General features: G+C 37.6%; 1 protein-coding gene across 1 annotated transcript in view; it reads right to left on the bottom strand.

Annotated features, from left to right (window-relative positions):
• LOC150078091 (cGMP-dependent 3',5'-cyclic phosphodiesterase-like) overlaps positions 1 to 16,823 on the bottom strand; it is a 329,128-nt gene that overhangs the window by 210,079 nt on the left and 102,226 nt on the right. The window lies entirely within an intron of this gene.

The raw sequence follows: 16,823 nt of genomic DNA, 5'->3' as shown, positions 1-16,823 counted from the left end.
ATCAACTAGCTTTATTCTAGGATTTTCATCCTGCAAACACCAGAAACACAAAATTTACAGACATAATATTCTATAAAATAACTAAAAATATCAGTGTAAATACACCACAGTTTGCTCATAAAAATAAACTACAATCGTAGTGTAAAGGCATCGATCTAATTATATCTCATATTGTGACTACCTTATTACAGACATAATATTCATAATCCAAGCTTATTCTTGTCAGAATGAGTCAAATGACCACTGTTTTCAGGGTGTTCCTAATTTTATGAGACACATTAAAATGAAATTTAAATTTTAATCCCACTATTTTAATCCTACCAACAGAGTGAAATTAAATATATAAATTAATTTGGTTTTTGAATTAGAAAAACACTGATTAAGGGTAAAGGAATATGTTCATACAGTTTAAAACCATCCTTTTTAATTAGTATAGTTAACTAGTAAATTATAAAATCCTAGCTATTATAAATAATGATAAATATGACATACAAAACAAAATTAAATGCTATTCTTACAGAGAATTTTTTTTTAACTGCAAAATTTAGAGATTTAGTATGATATAATTTTTAATAATTCCACCTTCATTTATATGCACATTCATTAAAAAATTATTTAAACACTGAAAGTTCATTAACACTACAATCTGATTTTCATAAAAATGAAAGAAGAATTACATATTCATTCTACATAAGTAATCATTATACTTGAACTTAGACAATTTCTTAATTATAAATAAAACAGCAATATAAATAATATTCAGAAATTACTTCAGAAATCACAGAACAGAAAGAGATACCTGTTTATCCTTAGTGCCTGCATGCAACTGTCACTCTTACAGAGCAGCACCAAGGTAATATTCTAGTTTTCCCAGTTGATAAGGAAAATAAATTTTCCTTGCAACAGTGACATCACACAGTATAGAGGTACTGCATACAAATGACAGTGACACCAGGAAATTTTACTACACTAGATAGCTTCTGTATCTTTTCATTTATGTATTATAACTCAACAGCTCTTTAAGAACAGTTTTCTGCTAATCACAGAAGTTTAAATGCTTATTAACCCCAAACTGGTCTCATAGAAAATAAAAATAAATTATGATTATGTTCATTATTATCACAGCATCTGATATTAGGCAATAACTGATACATAGGGCATACAGTATTCTCTACAGATTTGGAAGTACTATTGATAATATCCAAATATCAAGTACAACTAGATTCCTGAAAAATATTAATTATAGAAAAATACTAATCCAGGAAACAAATTTCTTGTCAACAATAGACCTGGGTTTCAGTATCTCTAGAAATGAATAACTCTAGAATTCTAGAGAAACTGGAATCCTCCTTATGCTATTAAGGAGAATTCCATTAGCCATTATTTTATACGTGCCAATTAACCATTGACATGTATAAAAACTTGAAATTTTTGTACACAGGGGGAAAATTACACCACATATAAATATATTTACAATTAAGTTAAGAAGACATAAATCCCAAAATATATTACAGCACAGGGAGGAGACTTCACAGAAATAAGCAATAAATCATGTATTTTAGAGGACTTTAAAAAAATAAATAAATTTAAAAATATATATATATACACAGATAAATATTAAACTTAAGTAAACTGTAACAGCATTACAAAAAATAAAAAATAAAAATTAATTACAATAATCAAGGTCTGAAATGTGTTAAGGGCTTTAGCCTCAGGCTGCAAGAGATTTAGACAACGTACAAGTTAGTGCAGACGCATCATATTAGTACGCAGCTAAACTCTGAATTAGCACAAATATGCACATCGTTTAAGTTATATCTCATATTGTGAATACCTTCACAATGAGTTGCCATGATATTGCACAACTTCAAATAAGTAACACTTCACCAAAGGAGAAGACTTTTGTTACTTATTCTCAGCGGATACCACCACCACCCAGACGGCACCATTTCAGGACTATTTGGCCCTTCTTTCGTGGGTGGGTAGGTACCCTAGTGACGCAATGATGACAAAATTATCAAGGTCTTCATAAAAAAAGCTATTTGTTGTTATGTTGTTATTTGGTTTTTTTTAGGAGCATTAGCAACTAAGGCCATATTGCTCCGGTGCGGTGGTCATTCCCTGACCTTTCCGCATGCTCCGTATTTGGTGGTGACGGGCTCGAACCCCGGTCTAATCAAGAAGCGTGTGCTACGCACTGCTGCTCCTTCCCACCTGGCTACGGAGGCGCCTCATAAAAAAAAAAAAAAAAAAAAAAGCAAGACAATGCTCCTTGCAAATAATTTTCAGGAACCATCAATGTCACAGTTTTGATCTATTTTTCCTACTTTACCAAATTGAAAAATATTGGAAACATTTACGCAGTGGAGTAAATTTTACTCTGGCATTAAACAAATGAGTTTACAAGAAAGCTCTCAGGTAACTCAACAAAACACTCTCAGCATGTTACAGATAGAAATGTTCTTCAAAACTGTACCGTTTTCAAGATTCACTAGGTAATTTTTACCTGTGTGTGTGTGTGTGTGTGTTCCCTGGATTAAAGATAAAATATTCACAATAGTGTTACACATACATGCACTACACTACCTGGCTTATATTTACACCAAACTACATTAAGAAATGTCTATTCATTAGAACATTAAAATTTACACATTCCTTTATTCAAATTTACAGATTAAAAGTTCCTAAATTACAAAACTGGCATAAAACTTATACTATAGAATAATTTCAAAGAGATGAATAGTGTCAGTGAATAAGATGCAAAAAAGAAACTATGGATATCAATGAAATGTCACATGCAATAAGGTTTAAATCCTGATCGGATTTATAGTCAATATTATAGCTATTAATTTACCTAGTGCACATTCAAAGAGCAAAAAAATTTAGAAAATATGATTAAATAAAATAAATTCATCCTGAAAAAAAAATTATCTTTACTAATTTTTGAACCCTTTGAATATACTAGTTGCAATCACATGTGCTTCCCAAACAATCAGATGTGCTTCCCAAAATACTCTTCCAAAATGAACACAATATTTCTGATTCCCATATTCATTGCTTTTCATATAATATTTTATAAAGGGAACTTTGAATTAATGAAAAAAGAAACAACCTATCAGAACAGAAGTGAAGTTTAACATAAAAAACAAACTTTGCTAAAACTGACCTCCTACAATGAATCAAAAATTTCCAGTGTTGACAAGATCATAATTCCATTAATAAACAGTAAACTAAAATGCAGCAAAGAACTGTTATAAAATAATATTTTTTTACAAAGAATATTGCTGTGCAGCAACTTTAATAAGAGTGCATGTATTTCAATAATAGCTGCAGTGGACTATTCTTTAAAATAGGACTCTCTTCAGGATGTTGATAAATGTTACTTCACATTATTTTCTCTTTTTATAGAAAAAGAATTATAAATGAATCCAAAGATTAATCAATGATTTGTTAGATTTTGTTTCCTTCGTACAAAACATAACAAAGAAACAGAAAAGAGATTTAAGCATGGAGTGAAAAGTGGTATTTAAAGTTGTAAAATAATACTGAACAAGCAGGAGGTTGCTAACCAGCCAACAAAAATATCTAAGATGTCACAGGAAAACAACATAGTGTAATAAAGATTATATATGTTATAGGTATTATACTCTAAACATATGTTCTAGTTATTAATTTACACAAAACTTACATTTCTCTTATAAATATACTTACTGTATGGCAGATAACAGTAAATAGTAAGCAAAACCATGATCTCTATATATGAAACTTTCATCAGAATCTTATTAATTTTTTATGCCCATTACAAACAAAAAAATTTGCTGCACCAGATGTTGCATTAACTTTTTTATAACTTTTTTTGAGATCATCACAAACAATGAGCTTTGCAATATGCTTTTTTCCATTAAAAGCAAAAGATTTTGAATACGGACAAGGAAAGTAGCATAATATTGAGACTTCTGAAGGTCACAAGAGTAACCTTCTACATACACAGACAAATGTCCTTCACATGTTTGTCAGCACGTGTGGTGAATAATGCAAAGAGCAGTTAGTCTAAGGTAGAGTCCAGGTCATGGTCAAAGTACTGAACAGTATTCAGGAAATAATAAAATGAAATGAAATCACATTTGTAAAAGTATCAGTAGCTATATTCAATAAATTAAATATAGAAATTTGAAAGCAGAAGCTATGGATAGTGCTAAAGGAAATGATAAAATGTGCAAATAATATAATTTATATAATATAATACATTAAATAATGTATGTGATTCTAAAATTATAATGTAACATGAATAACATTTAAAAATGTATTCAATTTTACAATACAATTTTTTAAATATTTTATTTTATTTCATTCTTAAAATAGAAATTAGCCTTGAAACTATAATAAATTAGCTATATGAATACCTGGTAAAAACATAGAGCATAAACTGTTAGTAAATTAAACACCTAAACGTTCCATTGTAAATACTTTTAAGGTATGAGCCTAACAACAGAATTCCACAGTAGGATCAGTAGCAAAACTACAAATTTTGCCTTTCCCCCACAATGAGAGTCTGAAGTGTTCCCTTCATGCCCTTTAACAATCATGTAAAACTAATGGTTAGGCCCAACTATGATGAGAATCAAAAGATGTCATTGAAGAAGATAAAACGTTTAGCGTATCTTTATAGCTCAGGTAAAAAAATTCACTGAAAATATCAAATGTGGAAGGGCAGTAGGTATATATGCAGTAAATCTTAAATGTTTAAATCAGTGGAGAAAGTAGTTTGTTGTTTATTTGGTTTTTAGGAGCATTAGCAACTAAGGCCATATTGCTCCGTGATATGCAGTGGTCATACCCTGACCTTTCTGCATCCTCTGTATTTGGTGGTGACGGGCTTGAACCCCGGTCTAATCAAGAAGCGTGTGTTACGCACTGCTGCTCCTTCCCACCTGGCTACGGAGGCGCCAAGAAAGTAGTACTACAGTGTGTTATCCAGAACATCAATTCCTGAAGGCCAAGGTCTAAGACGAGCAAATGAAGTAATGTCGACTGTAAGATTAGAGATGGAACAGTTCGGTTTTAGGTCAAGTCCTTACACTAACATAAATCACAGAAAAAGCATAGGAACATAACAAAAACCTGTATTTAGAATTTATCAATCTTTTAAAAACATAGCAAAGTACCTATAAATTATTTTTTTCACACTTCAGAAAAATATGGCGGCATCCCCTTTTATTTTATTTTATCCTATTTTAAGAGGATAAAAATGTAAAATTTGGATATCTGCACAGAGGACTAAGGAAGCATTGAGAAATGATTTAAGGTTAAATTTGGTGTGATGCAGTGTTGCTTCTTATTATCAATTCTTTTTATAATTTTAATTACCCCAGGGGCTCACATCTTGTGAGTATGGGCTTGGCACACCCAGGGTCCTCAGCTAGATATCATCATTCTTCTTTCTTGGTGATTCCTTTCTACTTCTCTCTCTCTCTCTCTCTCTCTCTCATCTCTCTCTCTCTCTCTCTCTCTCTCTCTCTCTCTCTCTCTCTCTCTCTCTCTCTCTCTCTCTCAGGATAACTAGGGAATTTTTTTTGGCTGTTGCAATATAAGCCTCAGGCTTTCTTGCACCATATAGCTAATAAAAAAATAATAAAATACAATTCAACACAAAGTTTTGCTCAGAAGATGTACACCTGGATTATTGTTGCACATAAACAATACAGCACTGTTAAAAAATAGCATCTATGAGTAAACTATTGGAGGCTTGAAGTGGTGGAGTCCATGTTTAGTCTCCATAGCTAAGTTCTGGTCAACCCTTCCCCATCTCTTCCATCATGCAGTATGACTGATGACTTTTGAGGTTAAGATGAACATCATGGTGAGATCCAATCTTCCTTACATTTCAAGGGTACAGCTCTAAAACAGTGTTTGCAGGCCGACCACTAGTTAGTACACCGGATCAAACCTATTGGTAACTCTTTAGGAGGCTTCTGGATCAGCTAGTGTATAATATTGCTACCTCTACTCTGCCAGATAGTGACTGGAGGGAGTCCGAATAGTGTGTATGTGGAGGGCATTGTCAAGGCCACGTCATGTCAAGAATCTGGGTATATTCTTACCTTGTGTAAGCCATATCCAAAAATTTCATTACTCCATACAGCATGTCCCCCCACCACCTTTTCTTATTATTGAATACACCATGAACTGTCAAACTAATAGAGTAAGGTTATCTGTGAAAAGATCTAAACCTCCCAAACACTTCCTAGTTCATTTCACAAATATGTGTTCTCAATTCTAATTTCAATGATGTCCATTTCCACTTGCAGTCTACCAAACCCCATGTACTTTTTCTGACAGAATCTCAGTTATCAGTTGATTCAACTAATGCTCATCTCAGTTGCCCAAATTATTTGCTGTATGATTCCTTTCACCTCAAAGGTGATACTTGTGAATATATGTCTGTTCCGATATTCCCTGTCAGAGATTTGGTAATTTAGAATCTCCTCTTTTCGATCTTCTCTGGCTTAAAATCTCTCTACCTCACTGTGTCAAATTCATCTGTTGTCTCTACCGTTCTCCCAACTCCACTAATCACTCGGAGCTCTTTGACTTCCTATCTTTGCAACTTGACTTTCTCCAGTTCAACTTTCCTAACAGTGAGATAATTTCCCTTGGTGATTTTAATGTTCACAATTCCAGCTGGCTTCCGTTTTCTAGTCGCACCAACCCAGCTGGTTGAGATGCTGAGGCTTTTGCAATTACTAATGAACTTGCACAGATTGTTCATTTACCTACAAGAATACCAGACAATCCTAACCATACAGCCAACACACTTGATCTTTTTCTCACAAAAAACCCTTCAAGTACACGGTGGAAGTGAGTGGTCTTTAGGCACCTCAGATCACAACTTGCTGATTGTCTCTTCTCCAATGGAGCCTTTATCTCACGGATACTCCCAACCTCGTATTGTTTGGCATTGCAAGAATGCAAAATGGGATGACCTGCAAGATTTCTTTTCTTCTTTTCCTTGGTTGGATTACTGTTTCAAAACTTCTGATGTAAACGTTTGCTCCGATCGTGTCAATGAAATTATTCTTGCAGGAATGGAATCCTTTATTCCACACTCCACTTTAAAATCTCGTCGTTTATCTAAACCTTGGTTTTCCAATAAATGTGTTAAGGCTGTTCAAGAGAAGAACATTGCATATCGTAATTGGCTTATTTCCAATTTTTCAGTTTCATTTTCTGCTTATACCAAAGCTCGAAACAATTGAAAAGCAGTTATTAACCAGTCCAAACTAGATTTTGAACATGCTAAGAGTAGAAAACTTGCTTCTTGCCCTAATGGTAGCCGAGCATTCTGGTCTCTTGCCAAAGCTATTGGCCACAAATTTTTCTCATCTCTGCTCCCACCTCCTGTCAAAACCAGATGGTTCTGTTGTCACTTCAGACAAGGATAAAGCTGACCTGCTAGCATCCCATTTTCCTTCCAACTCATGTATTAATGATCTAGGTAAAACACCTCCCACCATTCCCAACACGCTCCATTCAATGCCTCCTGTGGTCTTCCGTCAAAAGGATGTCAGAAGGATTTTGACGAATCTTGATGCTAAGAAAGCTCAGGTCCTGATGGTATTTCTCCACTTGTTCTCAAAACCCGTGGTCCTGAACTTACTCCTGTCCTTTGCCGCCTTTTTTTTACTTTCTTATTCCAAAGGTGTCTTTCCTTCTGCTTGGAAATTTGCTCATATCCAGCCAGTTCCTAAAAAGGGTGACAAATCCCTCCCATCAAATTATCATCCCATTGCAATTACTTCTACTCTTTCTAAAGTAATGGAGAAATCAATTAACAGCCAACTCTTAAACTACCTAGAAACCTTCTGTGTGATCAACGATCGCCAGTATGGATTCCGTCAGTGTCGATCCACTGGTGATATTCTGGCTTATGTTACCCATTTATGGACTAACTCAATGGAAAGGTTCGCTGAAACACAAGTAGTTGCTCTTGACATCTCAATGGCTTTCGATCATGTTTGGCATAGAGGTCTTCTAAACAAGCTTCCATCTGTTTGCCAACTGTTTTTTTTTAATTGGTTATCCAGTTTTCTCTCTGATCGCTCACTGAGAGTGATGGTAAATGGCTCTCTGTCTTCTAACTTCTCCACTAAATCTGCTGTCCCCCAAGGTTCAATTTTTTCCCCTACTCCTTTCCTCTTGTATATTAATGACCTTCTTCCATTGATTGGAAATCCTATCCATATTCCACTTTCCATTTTGAGAAACCCTGCCCTGCTCAATAAGCTCCAACTTCTTGAATATCCACTACCAATTCCTTAAATGCTGATCTCCAGATAATTTCACCACTAGGGCAAAGACAACTTAGTTGATTTCAATCCTTCTAAAACTTAGTTTTGTCTTATATCTTGCAAAAAGGATTCTTCTGCTCCTATGCTTATCTTTGGTGACACTCCGATTTCTAGGCAAAATTATATATCTCTTTTGGGGATTAACCTGACTTCTAATCTCTCTTGGAACAAGCACATTACAAATATTGCTTCCTCCGCATCTGAAAAACTTGGTTTTTCTCTTTCGCTCTCGGCATTACTTTTGTTCCAAACAGCTGTTCACTATGTACAAATCGCAAATCTGTCCTACCTTGGAATATTGTTCCCACGTCTGGGGTGATGCCCCCAAAACCTCTCTCAGGCTTCTAGATTCCATTCAGAAGAGGGCAGTTAGGTTAATTAATGATTCCTCTCTAACAGAGTCTCTTCACTCGCTGTCTCATAGACATACTGTTTCTGCTGCATGCCTTTTCAACAGATACTTCCATGGGCACTGTTCTTCTGAATTAGCTTCTATAATTCCCGCTCTCTCTTTCAAAACAGTCCGAACACATGCCGCCACCTGCCAACATCCATTTACTGTCTAACTTCAAACTCGCAGAATCAACTTTTCATCTTCCTCATGTATTCCGTCAACTGCCGTTTTCTGGAACAATCTTCCTTCATATGTATTTCCTGAAAATACAGTCTACAGAAGTTCAAGTCCAATGTCAATAAATATCTTCTTTCGTCTTCTCAACATCCAACCCAAGCACGGTACTAAGTACTATAGGTTCTAATACTTCTCATGTTTGGGTTTTCATTAAAAAAAAAAAAAAAAAAAATAGATAGATAAAGGTTGCCAACAATTTAGTATAAAAAATTAGATACATAAAAACAAATAATTTTATGAAAGTTAGTAAAGATAAGAAACCAATATCCATTATTTTTGGCCCAAAAGATAAGGTAAGCATCAGCCACTATCTATCCACTGCAGGATGGAAGTCTCCTCAATAATTTGCGTTGAAGGAAATGGACCGTAATCTGCCATATTGGTCCAGTGCAGGTTGGCAGATAGATTGTATATAGCAGTCAGGGGCTTGAACACCAGTCTACTCAAAGAGCATGTGCTACTGCACTTCCGCTCTTAACCACTCAACTATGGCGGCCTCTCTCCCAAAAAACTATTATCTTAATAGTGCCTTGTAGTTGTCTTTTGATTATTTACCTATTTTGAGAATGACATGAGATGGCAAGATCATCAGCACACAGGTATGCATCAACTGTATACACTTGGCTATAGAATCGATCATAATGGCAAAGAGAGTGTTGTTCAGCACAAAGCCTTGGGGAACTCCTTTTCTTGTACGTATGCTCAAGAGAGTGAAGAATGGAATTGTATTTGAAAGGATCTGTTACCCAGAAAATTAAATTCTGAATAAATTTCAGGAGATGACCTCAAATGCCAGATTTATGCAAATAAAGAAGAATCCCATATCACCAAGTTGTATCAAAGGCTTTTTCAATGTTAGCACATATCATGACTAAATGGTCATTTCTGAGGAAAGTGCTTCTGGATATTTGCTTCAGCTTGATAATGAGATCAAGTATGAATCTCTTCATACAGACATAATATTCTATAAAACTGTATATCTCTGTGAAAATCATACTGACTTTGGCTCAGAATGTTTTGAGTTCTAGGAATCATGTCAATCTGGTATTAACTATTTTTTCCAATGTTTTTCCCCAAACAAATGGTTAAAGAAATAGGATGGTAATTTGTTGATTTAACACAGGCTAGCACATAGAATCACACCAACTAATAGGGTAATATTAGTTGGTGTGATTCTAATTTAGCTAATTTAGCTAATGGGAGTGCTGTGGTTCAGGGGAGAACTGAGGGGGCCAGTTGCCCTCTGAATCACAGTCTATTAAAATGCACTGTTTGCTTGATGTTTGCGGAGCAGTTGGGTACGGGACATGATACTGCCAAGGGGGATGTCTTTGTGTGTGCACGATGTAAGGAGTGCAAGGAAATCAGGCGACAACTCAGCGTTGTTATGGGCCTTTATGAGAGCTTGAAGGACAGGGTGGATGCCCTCGAAGGAAATAAATTGAGGGGCCCATCAAGCTCTCAGCTGCCCACATCAACGCCAGAGCTTGCACTTGGTCATCAGGCAACACAGAAGCAGCCCCCTAGGCAGAATGCGCTGGTCCCACAGGAACTAGTAGTTGTTGGTGACTCTATTGTCAGGGAAACGGGGAACATGCTTTGTAAAAAGGATAGGTGGAATAGGACCAGGGTATGTCTGCCAGGGGCAAAGGTTGATGACATTGTAGAGCGGATATCATCTTTTAAGGGCACAAAAGGTGATATAGTTGTACACGTTGGCACGAATGATATTAAGAGTAGGAGACCGGCGGAATTACTTAGCAAGTACAGGTCACTGCTGAAAAAAAGCCGTGAATTAGGGTTGAACTTGAAAGTGTCTGCAATTCTGCCCAGACACGATAGGAGGGAGTATATGATGAGAGCCTTGTCGATCAATTCGGCCCTGGAGGGATTGTGCAAGGCTCAAGGGGTAGAATTTTTTTCAGCCTGGACTGTACTTGTTAACAGGAGAGATTGCTTCTACAGGGATGGGATACACTTAAATAGAAAGGGTGCAAGAATTTTTGCTGATGCTGTCGAGGCAGTGTTAGGTGGGTCGGAAAACTGCTAGTTGGGGGGGATACAAGGATTAATAGATTAACAGTAGCCACTGGCAGAGGTGGAAGTGATTCTTGCACTGCTTCTATTGAAATGAGCAGAAGTCTGAAAAACAAGATGCAGGATATTTCAGAGACTGCTGGTAGTCATTGCGTTACAAGTAAACACATGGGTTGTGTTAGGGTAGCTAAGAATAGAAACAGGTGCATGTATACCTGCGTGTACACCAATGCTAGGAGTTTGGTAAATAAATTTGATGAATTTGAGGTATTGCTCAAAACATCAAAGGCAGATATTGTTGGGATATCAGAGACGTGGTGTCACACAGATATAAGTAATGCGGAACTGGAATTTGGGGAATACAATGTGTATAGAAAGGATAGACAGGACAGGAGGGGAGGAGGGGTTATGCTATTAATTAAGAAACACATAAAGTCCAAGGAAGTGAAGCCAGTCGACATCGATGGACAGGGCAGTGCCGAATCAGTTTGGTGTGACATAAGCATAGGGAAATCAAAATTGAGAGTAGGAGTGTGCTATAGGCCTAATGACTCTGATGAGTATAATAAGATATTGTACAGGGAAATAGAGTGGGCCAGTAAATCAGAGAGTCTTATAATGGGGGATTTTAATTTCCCAGATATTGACTGGAATTTGTGGGTTGGTCACTCGCACACTAGCAAGGCTTTTGTGGATTTATTGGATGATTGTTTTCTACACCAGCATGTTCGTGAGGCAACAAGAGGGAGCAATACTCTTGATCTGATTATCAGTAGTGACTCTTCATGCATTAAGAACCTGCAGATAAATGAACCACTAGGTGGCAGTGATCACAGTGTGTTGAAGTGGGATTTACTCAAGGAGGTAACTACCATCAGAGGTAAAGGGAAGGGTTTTTGTTTTCGTAAAGGCGACTATGATGGTCTGAGACAGTATTTAAATTCTATACAGTGGGACCAACTGATGATGTTACCAACAGCAAACGCAAAATGGGAAGCATTCAAGGAACTAATCTTAGAGGCTACCAGGCTTTACATACCAACTAAGAAATATTGTTCAAGGTTTAGGCCTAAATGGTTGTCAGATGAACTAATGAGACATGTGGCAGAGAAGAAAAATGCATGGGATACATACAAATTAATGGGTGACATGGAAGCCTATGATAGATATAAGTTGGTCTGTAACCAAGTCACAAAGGAGATTAGGCAGGCAAAGGCAGACTACGAAAAATCCTTGGCAAAGGATGCAAAGAAAAACAGAAAAGAGTTCTTTACATACTTGAACTCGAGAAGGAAAGGGATGAATCAGATTGGTCCACTGGATATTGATGGTTCAACAGTTGAGGATCCTGCTCAGGTGGCTAACAATCTAAACGAGTATTTTGCATCTACATTCACGCATGAGGAGTTATTCAGGAAGGAGAATGATGTAGGTAAAGTAAACATTGGCAGTGAGCTGGATGATTTTGTAATAACTGAGAGGAAAGTGGAGGAGAGATTGTTGAGGATAAACATAAAAAAGGCACCTGGGGTGGATGGGATCTATCCAGTTATATTAAAGGAGGCAGCAAAGGAAGTATGCAAACCCCTAGCCATAATTATGAGAGCGTCTTTGGACTCAGGGGAGGTACCCATAGACTGGAGATGTGCAAATGTAACCCCAATTCACAAAGGAGGATCAAAGGCTGACACAAGTAATTATAGACCTGTTAGTTTAACTTCTGTTCCAGGTAAATTAATGGAGGCACTGGTTAAAGAAGCACTGCAGGATCATCTAGACAAGAATTCAGTTATAGCTCAGACGCAGCATGGTTTTGTTAAGGGCAGGTCTTGCCTGACCAATTTGATTGGATACTATGATGTAGTCACAAAAGAACTGGATGCAGGGAATAACTTTGATATTATATATTTGGATCTTAGAAAGGCTTTTAGCATTTAGCATTAGCATTAGCATTAGCAGAGGCATATGATGCAAGAAAGCAAGCTTATTCAGCATCAGCCAAAAAAAAAAAAAAAAAAAAAAACACCCACTCCCATTTCACCCCTCCGTTCGTTCGAAATACCTGTCCAGTTGAGCTTTAAATTTGTTTAGGCTATCAACTTCAACAACAAGTGATGGAAGTCGGTTCCACCAACCAACCACCCGCTGGCCAAAGGCAAATTTCCGCACATCTATCCGACATCCGGCCTTCCTCAATTTGAATTTATGCCCTCTGAGGTGATTATTCTGAGAAAGATGAAGAATCCCATTGGCATTGAGCATGCTCAAACCATTCAAAGCCTTATACACCTCTATCAGATCACCTCGCCGGTGCCTAGTCTCCAGACTCTGTAATTTGCAAAACTTAAGCCTTTCTTCGTAAGAGCAACCCTTTGTTCCATTTACTAATCTTGTTGCCCTTCTCTGTACCCGTTCCAGCAGCTCTACATCCTTCTTGAAATGAGGCCTCCAGACCTGTATACAGTACTCAAGATGTGGCCTTACCATTGCCTTATACAAGGGAATAATCACCTCCTTATCCCTGCTAGAAAAATTCCTGTATATCATTGACAAGACACCATGCGCTACTCTTGCAGCTCGTCTGCACTGCTCAGAGAACTTCATATCTGCCTGCACAATTACCCCCAGGTCCTTTTCATTCTCCACCACTGTCAGTGTAGTACCGCAGAGTTGATACGTTGCTCTGGGGTTACTGTTTCCCATATGCAGCACTTTACATTTGTCGATGTTAAACCTCATTTGCCACCTCTCAGCCCATCTGTTCAACCTTTCCAGATCCTGTTGCAGCAGCATAGCGTCAGTATTGTCCTTAACGACCCTGCCAACCTTTGTATCATCTGCAAACTTGGACATTAAACTTGATATCCCATCATCAATATCATTCATAAACACCGAAAACAACAACGGACCCAACACTGAACCTTGAGGAACTCCACTAATAACATTAGTCCACGTTGAGCAGTGTCCATTGATTACCACTCTCTGTCTTCTGCCACTCAACCATCCCCTTATCCATAGCAGCAATTTGCCTCCAATGCCACACTGCTCCAATTTGTGCAGCAGTCTTCCATGTGCAACAGTATCAAAAGCCTTTCTAAGATCCAAATATATAATATCAAAGTTATTCCCTGCATCCAGTTCTTTTGTGACTACATCATAGTATCCAATCAAATTGGTCAGGCAAGACCTGCCCTTAACAAAACCATGCTGCGTCTGAGCTATAACTGAATTCTTGTCTAGATGATCCTGCAGTGCTTCTTTAACCAGTGCCTCCATTAATTTACCTGGAACAGAAGTTAAACTAACAGGTCTATAATTACTTGTGTCAGCCTTTGATCCTCCTTTGTGAATTGGGGTTACATTTGCACATCTCCAGTCTATGGGCACCTCCCCTGAGTCCAAAGAAGCTCTCATAATTATGGCTAGGGGTTTGCATACTTCCTTTGCTGCCTCCTTTAATATAACTGGATAGATCCCATCCACCCCAGGTGCCTTTTTTATGTTTATCCTCAACAATCTCTCCTCCACTTTCCTCTCAGTTATTACAAAATCATCCAGCTCACTGCCAATGTTTACTTTACCTACATCATTCTCCTTCCTGAATAACTCCTCATGCGTGAATGTAGATGCAAAATACTCGTTTAGATTGTTAGCCACCTGAGCAGGATCCTCAACTGTTGAACCATCAATATCCAGTGGACCAATCTGATTCATCCCTTTCCTTTTCGAGTTCAAGTATGTAAAAAACTCTTTTCTGTTTTTCTTTGCATCCTTTGCCAAGGATTTTTCATAGTCTGCCTTTGCCTGCCTAATCTCCTTTGTGACTTGGTTACAGACCAACTTATATCTATCATAGGCTTCCATGTCACCCATTAATTTGTATGTATCCCATGCATTTTTCTTCTCTGCCACATGTCTCATTAGCTCATCTGACAACCATTTAGGCCTAAACCTTGAACAATATTTCTTAGTTGGTATGTAAAGCCTGGTAGCCTCCAAGATTAGTTCCTTGAATGCTTCCCATTTTGAGTTTGCTGTTGGTAACATCATCAGTTGGTCCCACTGTATAGAATTTAAATACTGTCTCAGACCATCATAGTCGCCTTTACGAAAACAAAAACCCTTCCCTTTACCTCTGATGGTTCCCTTTACCTCTTTTGATACTGTTGCACATGGAAGACTGCTGCACAAATTGGAGCAGTGTGGCATTGGAGGCAAATTGCTGCTATGGATAAGGGGATGGTTGAGTGGCAGAAGACAGAGAGTGGTAATCAATGGACACTGCTCAACGTGGACTAATGTTATTAGTGGAGTTCCTCAAGGTTCAGTGTTGGGTCCGTTGTTGTTTTCGGTGTTTATGAATGATATTGATGATGGGATATCAAGTTTAATGTCCAAGTTTGCAGATGATACAAAGGTTGGCAGGGTCGTCAAGGACACTACTGACGCTATGCTGCTGCAACAGGATCTGGAAAGGTTGAACAGATGGGCTGAGAGGTGGCAAATGAAGTTTAACATTGACAAATGTAAAGTACTGCATATGGGAAACAGTAACCCCAGAGCAACGTATCAACTCTGCGGTACCACACTGACAGTGGTGGAGAATGAAAAGGACCTGGGGGTAATTGTGCAGGGAGATATGAAGTTCTCTGAGCAGTGCAGACGAGCTGCAAGAGTAGCTCATGGTGTCTTGTCAATGATATACAGGAATTTTTCTAGCAGGGATAAGGAGGTGATTATTCCCTTGTATAAGGCAATGGTTAGGCCACATCTTGAGTACTGTATACAGGTCTGGAGGCCTCATTTCAAGAAGGATGTAGAGCTGCTGGAACGGGTACAGAGAAGGGCAACAAGATTAGTAAATGGAACAAAGGGTTGCTCTTACGAAGAAAGGCTTAAGTTTTGCAAGTTTTGCAAATTACAGAGTCTGGAGACTAGGCACCGGCGAGGTGATCTGATAGAGGTGTATAAGGCCTTGAATGGTTTGAGCATGCTCAATGCCAATGGGATTCTTCATCTTTCTCAGAATAATCACCTCAGAGGGCATAAATTCAAATTGAGGAAGGACGGATGTCGGATAGATGTGCGGAAATTTGCCTTTGGCCAGCGGGTGGTTGGTTGGTGGAACCGACTTCCATCACTTGTTGTTGAAGTTGATAGCCTAAACAAATTTAAAGCTCAACTGGACAGGTATTTCGAACGAACGGAGGGGTGAAATGGGAGAGGGTTTTTTTTTTTTTTTTGGGCTGATGCTGAATAAGCTTGCTTTCTTGCATCGTATGCCTCTACTAATGCTAATGCTAATGCTAATATTCCTCTAAGAAAATTCTGTTATATAGTTGTAGGAGAGCAGTTAACAATTCCTCACTTAAATGATAAATCATGGTGCAATAAATTAAATCAGAACCTGGAGCACTGTTCTTCGCTTGTCTAAGCATATTGCACAATTCAGTCATGGTCAGTGGTAGATTGTATTAATGTTAGAAAAACAGTACAGAAATTCAGTTAGCATTTTTCTGTCTAGGCTTTTAGCAACTGAAAGGCTGATTTTTATGTGGAAAAGCTGAAAGTATTTCAAATGAGGAATCTAATGTAGAATGAAGGAATTTATAAAGGTTTCTTCACTCAGAGCTGTAGTTAGCTGATCTCAGATAAAGGGAGTAGGATTTCTCCATGAGTTAGTCTGGGTTTTTCAGTCCACACAACAAACTGATCCATGAACAAACTTCACTTTGACAGACATAATATGCACGGTGAAGTAATATGATTTAAGTCACTGATGTGCCTAAAACCCAAACAACCTCCAA

Source organism: Mastigoproctus giganteus, chromosome 11, assembly GCF_048544385.1.
Source record: "Mastigoproctus giganteus isolate SK-2022 chromosome 11, ASM4854438v1, whole genome shotgun sequence".
Lineage (NCBI taxonomy): Eukaryota > Metazoa > Arthropoda > Arachnida > Uropygi > Thelyphonidae > Mastigoproctus > Mastigoproctus giganteus.
Note: the sequence above shows the minus strand (reverse complement) of the source record. Positions and strands in the feature narration are given on the sequence as shown.